Here is a 10,819-nt window from a genome sequence, read left to right as displayed (position 1 = left end):
TTTGATGGTACGGTTACGAAATGTTGACGTTTACGAATCGTATGATAAAAGGATTAATTATCATGAGAAAATATATTAAGTTTTTGTGACTTTAAAATAAAAGCCGCAACTCATCGGATAGTGTGGTTATTTTTAGTCAAAATTCACGTTAAGACCAGATATTTATTAGCATGTTCCTTTGGATGTTGACTATGAATCCATAACATTGATTAAATCAAACACAGTTGGCATATGTTAAAAAAGAAGATGAATACTTACCGTTCATCAATGGTGTTTTCTGCGCCGACATGTATTTACTTGTACAGCTGATGGAATTTGATAAAATTTTATACAGCCAAGTTCAAGTGAAAGAAAGTGTAGTTTCAAAGAACCATAATTTTTCCTTTTGTCATCTCTGATAATACATCAAATTTAAAAAGATGGTTGTCTGGAGTATATCTTCCTAACTTTCAATGAAATATCACTCAAACTAAACATAGATATAGAGACTAGTGAGCAGAAGTGCTGTGTCAAATAACCAAAATTCTACAATACTTAGTTTTTAGCTCGACTATTCGAAGAATATGAGAGCTATTGTAGTCGCACCGGTGTCCGCGTTGGCGTCTGCGTTGGTTAAAGTTTTTTGTGAAGTCAAATATCTCAATTATTGCTTGAGATATTCAATTGAAACTTACAATACTTATTTATAGTAACAATGTACATCACATTGACAAGTTGAATAACTCTGCCTATAATATTGACAGAATTATGCCCCTTTTTTACCTAGAAATTTTGGTTAAAGTTTTTTGTAAAGTCAAATATCTCAATTATTGCTTGAGATATTCAATTGAAACTTACAATACTTATTTATAGTAACAATGTACATCAGATTGACAAGTTGGATAACTCTGCCTATAATATTGACAGAATTATGCCCCGTTTTAACTTAGAAATTTTGGTTAAAGTTTTTTTGTAAAGTCAAATATCTCAATTATTGCTTGAGATATTCAATTGAAACTTACAATACTTATTTATAGTAACAATGTACATCAGTTTGACAAGTTGGATAACTCTGCCTATAGTATTTACAGTATTAAGCCCCTTTTTAATTTAGAAATTTTGGTTAAAGTTTTTTGTAAAGTAAAATATCTCAATTATTGCTTGAGATATTCAATTGAAACTTACAATACTTATTCATAGTAACAATGTACATCAGATTGACAAGTGGGATAACTCTGCCTACAGTATTTACAGAATTAAGCCCCTTTTTAACTTAGAGATTTTGGTTAAAGTTTTTTGTAAAGTCAAATATCTCAATTATTGCTAGAGATATTCAATTGAAATTTACATTACTTTTTTTAAAGTAACAATGTACATCAGATTGCAAAATTGCATAACTCTGCCTGCAATATTTCCAGAATTATTTGCCCCTTTGAAACTTAGATATTTTTGTTAAAGGTTAAAGGTCTTCAAAGATATTTACTTGAAACTTTACACATGTACTAAGGGTAAAAATTGGAGGTCACTGACCAAGTTCCATAATTCTATCTTGCATTTAGGCTGATTCATCTCCCTTTTTCTACTTAGTCTCTTGGTTAATGTTTACATGCAAGTTTTACATATCTCAATAACTATTAAAGATATTTATTTAAAACTTCACATATGCATTTAGGGTCATAATTGTAGGTCACTGACCAAGATCCATAATACTACCTTGCATTTAGGCTGATATTTCTTCCCTTTTTTATCTTAGAAATTCATGGTAAAGTTTTGATTGTAAGCTGTTATCTCCATAACTACTGAAGGGTTTGTGCCTTTTTCTGGGACAATTTTATGCATTCATAATAATAAAGCAGTGATTTTACTTGATAAAATATCTTAATACAGTAGGGTGAACGTGTCAGTTTACACGCAGAACGCACGTTCTGGAAAAAACGCACGCACGTTACACGCTATACGAACGCACGTTATACGCACGCAAAACGAAACGAAATACGCAGACGCACGCAAAAAATATGATAAACAAGATCAACAAGGAAAGGCGGCGTTCAATGAACGCAACCCCCATATGAACCAGCAACAAGAACCAACGGCAAGGAGCCCAGGCGGACCCCGAACAAAAACAGGACAGGGCAAAGACAGAGCACGGACAGGTTAATCATTAAATGATAAATAATTTGGAACTGATTAGGAATTCAAAGAAAATAATAATAGGCCCACAAAGGGGAAGGGGACAGGAGACCCGGGGAAGGGGGGGGGGGGTAATTAAAGAAATAAAAACTAGAGGCAATGGGGAAAACGATATACGCTAAACGAAATACGCTAAACGATATACGCACGCTACAACGCACGCAAAATGAAAACGTTTCTAAACATTTATTAAAATATCGTAATCATATTAAGTTTTTAACAACTTTAGCTACATCTGGGATATATCCCAGGCTACATGTAGATCGTTTAGCGATAAATGTTGATTATATATGGTAAATAGAAATGTATTTTAAACGAGTTTATGTAAGAACTGAAATGCACTCAACCTAGCACCGAAATTAATTTTTGTCACAGCCTCAACAAATGATTTTTAGAAATATTTATAAGCTATCATGCGCTAATATCGAAAGTAAAATAGTTAGGGTAACGTGTTCCTTTGTATGCGCAATCGGAAAAAGTACTATCCCTTGCATTCACTACGTAATCTCTACGTAATAGTCCAACATGGCCGACATTGAAAAATGCATTGCAAATTTTCATAAATATACAGTGCTAACAATTAAATTCAGATGGATTTATGAGGCAAATCTATATATTAAGTGAGGCTGCATCATAAACAATCGAACTATACTGCAGTATAATCTTGAGTGTAAAATAAAGGAATTAACTATTTTGACAGAAGTCACGAAAACAGATTAAAAACACAGGATTCTACCACGGATAACATTATGGGAAATGGTGACATTAAAGGAAAAGCTTCCAGAATCAGGAATGATTGAATTGCTGGCACAATACGTAGATTTAAGTTGATGTCCTGTATGTTTCATTAGGACACCGTATGATTTACTGTGTTGTCGCCAGTAAAAGCTTCTCAAAACGAAAGTGAAAGTAGAAATAAACAATACTGAAATCCAGTGAAATCACAAAAAAGGTAAAATTTCTAAGGCATTACAATATATGAGTATATATAAATATTAAGAAACGCAATTTTATCCTAGGTCTGAAACTGTAGTCGAAAGGAAAAAAATGAGGAAAATAAGGAAACTGGTTGTGATGTAAAGTTATTGGATTTACAAAGACAGCGCAACAGAAAATATTTTTCATATCACTTAAAATTAAAATTTATTGACATGCGCTTAATATGTATTAATTAAGAAATAATATATCCCAAACTGTGATTTTATAGCTCAATAACATCACTGTTTGGAGTTCGGATGCGAGGAATTATATCACGAGGGCGTAGCCCGAGTGATATAATGTTGCGCATACGAACGACAAACAGTGATGTTATCCAGCGATAAAATCACCGATTTGGATATATTATTTCGATTCTAACACGACATAAACAAATAAATGCTGCCGTACCTGCTATTAAGCAAAATTGCGCCTGATTTGTTTCCGTACTTATTGTCAGCGCGTCGGATTTCATAGTGGTTACGTCACATGTACAATGATTACGTCACACGTCTAAATATAGAACGTCAAACAGTGACTCTATTGCATAATAATACACACTTTCGGTTCTTCTATGTTCAATAGGGAAAAATGCGGGTCGTGTTAGAATATGCTTTATCACACACCGGTGCCGATTTTGCCACTCCGTAAATATGGTATTGCACATCCGTGCATATAATTGACGTGACGTCATTAGCGTTATACAAACACTGTGTAAAGACGCGCTAAATGTTAGCGTTATACTATAGGCGCGTAAATGAAAAACTACTCTTATTTCACTTTAAAGGGTCTTTATTTTGTGTATGTGATACAGTTTTCACATTGTTTTATTACTAACTGTTGGGAGTCAAATGTCAAAGGGTGAGAAAAATATGCAGCCTGACTGGGACTTGAGCCAGGGACCCCTTGAATACAGTGTCGAAGCTGACTACCGGCTAAGCTATCAGTCCGCTTGCACATCTCCTCCCCTCAAAAGTGAACAGATCTGAGCTGTAGAAATGAAAATATCAGTTTTACAGTATCTTTTTTTGTGATTCCATATACCATGCCAGTAATGGTCCCCTGACGGGGAAGGGAACACTTCCTTACTGATAGTGGATCTGAACACCTCTGTCTGCATTATAGGACATTTGCCATACCTTTTTTATTTTTCAATGAAATTTGGTGGATTTTTTTCCATATCAATCAAACAGATGTAATTGTTACTCAATATTATAGTAATATGTTGCCTTACTAACTTGGTTTCATTTCCTAGGAGGTTATAATAAGGTAAAATTACCCCCATTTTTAAAGATGTAATGTATTTGCTTGAACAAATAGGGTAAATTGTCCCTATCTTTCTTCATTGTCAATATAATTCAATTGGGTTTTCTTATCAATTCTTTAGTCAATTAGATGTAGTTGTTACTTGATAGTATAACATTATTTGGCTTTACTTACTTTGTTTCAGTGACCAGAAGGTTATAACTAGGTAAACTTACCCAAATTTTCAATGATTTAGTGTGGTAAAGTTATTAATAAGGCATTATAGAAAATTAGCCATTATTTCTTAATTTTCAATGAAATTTGTTGGGATTTTCTTATATAAGTCAATTTGATGTAGGTATTACTTAATATAATAATACTATGTTGCTTAACTAACTTTGATTCATTTACCATGAGGTTATAATCAGGTAATATTACTCCCATTTTTAATGAATTAGTGTGTAAGCTTGTATAGTTATACATCATAGGAAATAAGCCATAATTTTTTGAATATTCAATGTAATTTATTGAGATATTCTTATTTTAATCAATTAGATATGCTTGTTAATTAATATAATAGATTTATGTTGCACTTATAATTCTGTTTCATTTCCTAGGCTGTTATAATAAGGTAAAAATCCCCATTTTGTAGTGAATTGGTGTTCTATCTTAAGACAGTAAGGTATCTTAGGAAATTTGCAATAACTCTTATATTTTGTAATGAAATTTGGTGGGACTTCCTTACTTTAGTCAATTAGATACGTTTGTTAATTAATATGATAGATTAATGTTCCTCTTATAGCTTTGTTTAATTTCCAAGGCTCTTATAATTAGGTAAAATTTTCATATTTTGTAGTGATTTAGTGCATTATCTTGGACATTTAGGCATCTTAGGAGATTTGCCATAATTCTCATATTTTGTAATGAAATTTGTTAGGACTACCTTATTTTAGTCAATTAGATATGTTTGTTAATTAATATAATAGATTTATGTTATATAAAAAAATTCTGTATCATTTCCTAAGAGGTTAAGTTTAAGGTAAAATTACCCGGTGTATCAACATTTTATGTGGCACTGCTTTCTTTAATAGTTGGGGTCCACATGGAATTTACTATAACATTTATATTTTTCATGGACAATTATTGAAATCTTCTTTTTTAAGTCATCTAATTAATAAAGTTTATTTGGATTGAGTTATCAATTACATTACTTTTCATAGGGATCTTGTATTAAGCTGTTTTTAATGAACTGACCTTTAAATGAAGCATAAAATTGATATTGTAGGAAAATTAAAATTACAATCAATTGAAATTGTACAGGTCCCAAAAGATATACAAAAGTATGCAAATTGGGATTTTGTAAATTTATATAAAATACATAGGTGATATTTAAGTATATTATAGTTAGAATTTTATCAGTTATGAGGTTTATAACTTACTTGAGGGAAGTTAAACAAGTGACTTGGGACTACAGCATACCTGGCTTCCTAGCTGAGAAAAATCTTCAAAGAATTATATGGTTATATATGGATAGGTTATATACTTTTAAGTTAGCAAAGGGTGACACAGGCTCATCTCGGGTATCTCAAAGGGGTATTATGTTAAGTAATGTTTACGGATTTATAAACCTTAAAAGTGATTTTAGATAATATACAGAATAAAAATCAAGAAAGCTATATACCCGTACGAAAAAAACTCCTGTATTGAAACTGTAAAACGACTGAAAAACACCTGTTTTTTTTAGAAATACAGGTCTTAGAGACCTGTGTTTGCTGAATCTGACATTTTGCCTAAGAAATACAGGTGTATTTTAACAATTTTTCAGGTGTATTTTTGAGACAAGACCTGTGTTTTAGATGTACACATGTAATTCTGATACTTAGAAAATATTGAGCAGATATTTTGTGCTAGTCCAAAAATACAACTGTATTTTCAATCATCAATGGTACAGATGTAGAATATTAACACTTAGTCTTTTTCAAAACAGTCTAGAAAAATTGTTCTTATTGAAATACTTTAGTATCCTTGATGCAATTGTACAGACTGGATGGACATTATTTACACTTAGGATTTATTTTTTTTAATTATATAAGCAACATTGAACTAAGAACACTATCTAAATTTAAATATACATGTACATTGTATCTGATCATTTAGTTTGAAATTATATCAAATATGTAGTTCACAATTATGCCTGTATTTGCTGGTTTTTTTGTAAGTATAAAATAAAAAAAAAGCTGGTACTTATTCAAGACTCCCAAGTTTATTTGTAAATTTGCAGACGTTATGAGTTTTTCTTCGCTCTGTAAAGTTAATTGTGTTTGAAATCTAGTTTGTAATAAAGTGACCTGTAAATAACTTCTTATACATAGGATACTAATAGGATAAATAAATAAACATTGCCTTTACCACTCTGCAATGATTTTACACCACTGACCGATTTTATACCACTGACCAGTCTGATAATGGAAACCACCTGTTTTCCCACCATAAATTCTGCTATATTCGAGACTCTTCCATTTGATTTTTTGTGGGGGAACAACTTTATAGATTTTATATAAAGTAATAATAGAAGGACAATTGCAAAGTTATTTAAAAAAAAAATATTATGAATTTGAAATTCTACATTATACATTTATTTTCTCATATGTTTATATGATTGTGAAAATAAAATGATGGATGCTTTGATTTTTGGAATAACCCTGTTTAACATTAGGCATGATGGACAGTTGTAAAATTTGAAATCTGAGGCATTTGGTTCAGCAAGATAAGAAATTAGTGCTCATGTATTACAAAGGATCTTATTGTTAATTAAGGAATTGTGGAGATATATTATAAGCAATTTTCAAGATAATATTTTGTATAAAATGTTTGGGTGTATATTTTTGAACTTTTTAAAGAAAAAAATCAAGACTACAGTCTTGTTTATGTAAATGACAATATTCTGGATTATGGGATATGCTGACAGTTGTAAATGAAATTTGATTGCTGCATTATGACCTTGGACAAGAAGATGAAAATCAGAATCATAAAAAATCAGGTAATAACTTTTGGATACATTATGCAAAAAACAAGTATTATATCAGGTCTGCTAGCAATTATTTCTATCAACTTTATTCTGAAAAATAATATTTTACATTCTATTTACCCTTGAAAAATAATTTTTAAATGTAAATTTTGTCACCTGAATAGCAATTAGTTTAATTAATACAATATTGACTGTTGCTTTATATTTTTTTAATTACAATTAAGTCTTGAAGAGATGATATTAAATACAATTATCATAACTTATTTCCATATTTTAAATAATGAACTATGATTTTTTTTCTTAAAGGTCACATGTAGTACACACCCCAGAGACGTTCCCCGGAGTAAGTTAACAAAGCAGAATACTTAAACAGACATCAGGTAAAACAAAATAATTGTTGAAATAATTAGAATAGTTTCAAAGAAATTCTTGGTTCTATAAACAAAATAAGTCTCTTTGTAACTTGCACCTTAATTATTAAAGTTAAGTTACCTTTACCGCTAATAGAAACAGGTCAGTAATTTTTTATTAAGAAAATTATGCCTTAAGTAGGAAAATTAATGCATGTATTCATTAATTGTCAACAATAAGTTTTGGTTAAAGTTTATTGGTACAATTTAAAAAATCAAATTGGTCAGGCACAACCAATTTAAATGTGTAAATACATACTTATTAATTTTAACAAGCTAGTGATTTAAATTTAATATTTTTATAAAAGTCGATTTACTTAACTAGTCAGTTTGCCAATTTACCAAAGTAAATGTGTTACGATTCATTTGAAATACTGCAATCCTATTGGACAAAAAATAATTTCAAACACTAAATATGTGCATTGATGACATTAGTACAAAATGCAAGCATTGAAAGTATGATTATCATAAACTATTGAAACTTTTGTTCTATTTGATTCAGGTGAAGTTGCTTCAAACAGGATATTAAATCACAATGGCAAGGACCAGTTGAGAAGAAAAAGCACTTGCAAACTTGCTTCATTCCAAGAACCTATATCAGTAGACATTAATTTGGCAATAACAATTAGTGCGTTCCAGAATAAAAAAGGAAATTCCAGATGTCCTTTTCCGGGGGTCTACCTAAAGGCACTTTTTCAGCAACAAATTTACATACAGAAAGAGAGATAGAGTGTTGGCAGACTTAGGAGAATAATTCCCCTATCTTTTAAACCTCAAACGCATTGTACCTGTCCGTGTGCAGATGATATCCCTTTATCTTTTTTTCGAAGGATAATGTTGGAAATCGTTGTTCGGAGTTATTTGATGAACACATATACGTATACATAGAAGAATGTATTTCTTATACTTTCAAAAGGATAAGTACTACTGTCATTAATGCAGTTCAATCTCCGTAATTAGTATAGTGCGGGCATATGGACTAATACTGTTCAATTAAATGAATATACATGATACATTTTTCATCGCATTCCTCATACGTTAGTATGATCTTTGCCTTTGATTGTTATTTATTGAGATGAAAATGTTGCATGATATATGGTTTGCCCTGTTTTATTGAAGAGGATATGATCAAAGACAAAATGGAGAGTAGTAATATAACTCAAACATTTGTTTTATTTTTGTGACAATTCGTTACTTTATTTAACATTTTCCATCATACATCATATTGTTACAATGAAAATATGTAGTAAGTAAACAACAAAAGTAAGAAGAAAATAGTTAAAAGCTATTTAAAACTGATATTGATATTATATTTTTTTAAGTTAGTAGTTACATATTATTGTCAATCAGCTATCTATTTATATAAAATACTTATCCATTCACCTAAAATTTAATCATTATAAACATCAATTATCACCTTTTTTGGAAAAAAAATACTAGCGCAAAAATAAAATATCTATTTAGATAAATAAAATAATAATGATAACAAAAATAAACAAATAATAATAATAATAATGATGATATTAAAATGAGAAAAAATCAGTCAGTTAGTTTTAGTATAATGGTATAATGTTATACTATTTTTCTCATTTTACTACAGTAACTATGCTTAGAAGTCTTAAAATAAATATCAGAAAACATATTGCGCTCTAACAATATAATTGTTATATTTACCGGGATTTGTTTCCAAATTACCCATTTATACAGTATGAGCATCGTAAAATTATTTGAAGTGACAAATATCTGAAAGATAAGCTCCTTTTCTTTCTAACTTTTAACAAAATGAACAGGTAATTTACTCGTAAAATACATGTAAAGCAGTTAATAAAGAATTTTATGATAGGAAGATTTTTACTTTTTTTAATTATTCATAAATAAACAAATGAATAAATAAAGTGATGAATAAATAAGTAAATATAAGTAAATACATAAATAACAATATGAATACTAGTAAATAAATAAATGAATAAATATAAATGCATAAATAAATTAATAATAAATAAATAAATAAAATGAATTAATAAAGATAAAATAAGATAAATTATGTTAGTGATGTAATATAAAGTGAATTGAAATGTGATAAAAACATCAAATGGTTAAAATGTAATAAAAATGCGGTATATCAATATTAATAATATATGAGATGGAGTGATTTTTTGTGTCATGAAAATCTATTGTTTTAATGATGAGTAAATATCATAATTATATAACCCGGTTCAGAAAGAAGACAGATCTCACTCAACCAACGTTTTATTTCAAACGATTTTATGGTAATATGACACATCTTCAACTGTTAATAATTTTGAAATAATATTCAAGATTATGCAGACATGTAACAGATAACTGTATGTTCCAAAAGTGATTATTCAATGTTCTAAAGTATCTTTACTCAAAGAGGTTGCTAAACTAATAAGCTTTCATTCTAGGCTAATCGTACAATCTCTTTAGTTGTAAAATAATGTCGATTTTACTGACAGTCGATTTCACATTAATCATTTTCGCTAGAAGTCAATAAATACACTCACCTAAGAAATGCTAGCACTAATAGTCCATTCATTACGCATTACGCTGAAATAATGAAAGTTAAATGTTAAGTTGATTTATTACACAAATTGTGAGAAGTTCTACACTATCTTCAGGTATTTCATTAAAAAGAATAAATGCGTTTTAAAAATGAAATAATAAGATATACATTTCTAACTTTATGATAACTATTATGTAACACAAGTTAAAATTAATTTAAAAAAACGGATACATAACTGAAAATGAAACTAAACTATTAATTTTATCTAACAACAAAAGTATCTTAAAAATGCTCGGCCGTTTTAAACCAGGCTGCTTTGTTTATACATACAATTTTAGTCCTAGATATATTCAAAGGTATGTTCAATGATATGTTTTCATAGATCGTTTTTCATGTTGTTTGTGTGTTTTTCTGTGTTTATTTTTTTTTCAAAGATAAAAAAAAAATCATTTAACTTGCAATAAAATT

This window comes from Ruditapes philippinarum, unplaced genomic scaffold (assembly GCF_026571515.1).
Source record: "Ruditapes philippinarum isolate M1 unplaced genomic scaffold, ASM2657151v2 ctg6877_1_1_1_1, whole genome shotgun sequence".
Lineage (NCBI taxonomy): Eukaryota > Metazoa > Mollusca > Bivalvia > Venerida > Veneridae > Ruditapes > Ruditapes philippinarum.
This window is presented reverse-complemented; position numbering follows the sequence as displayed.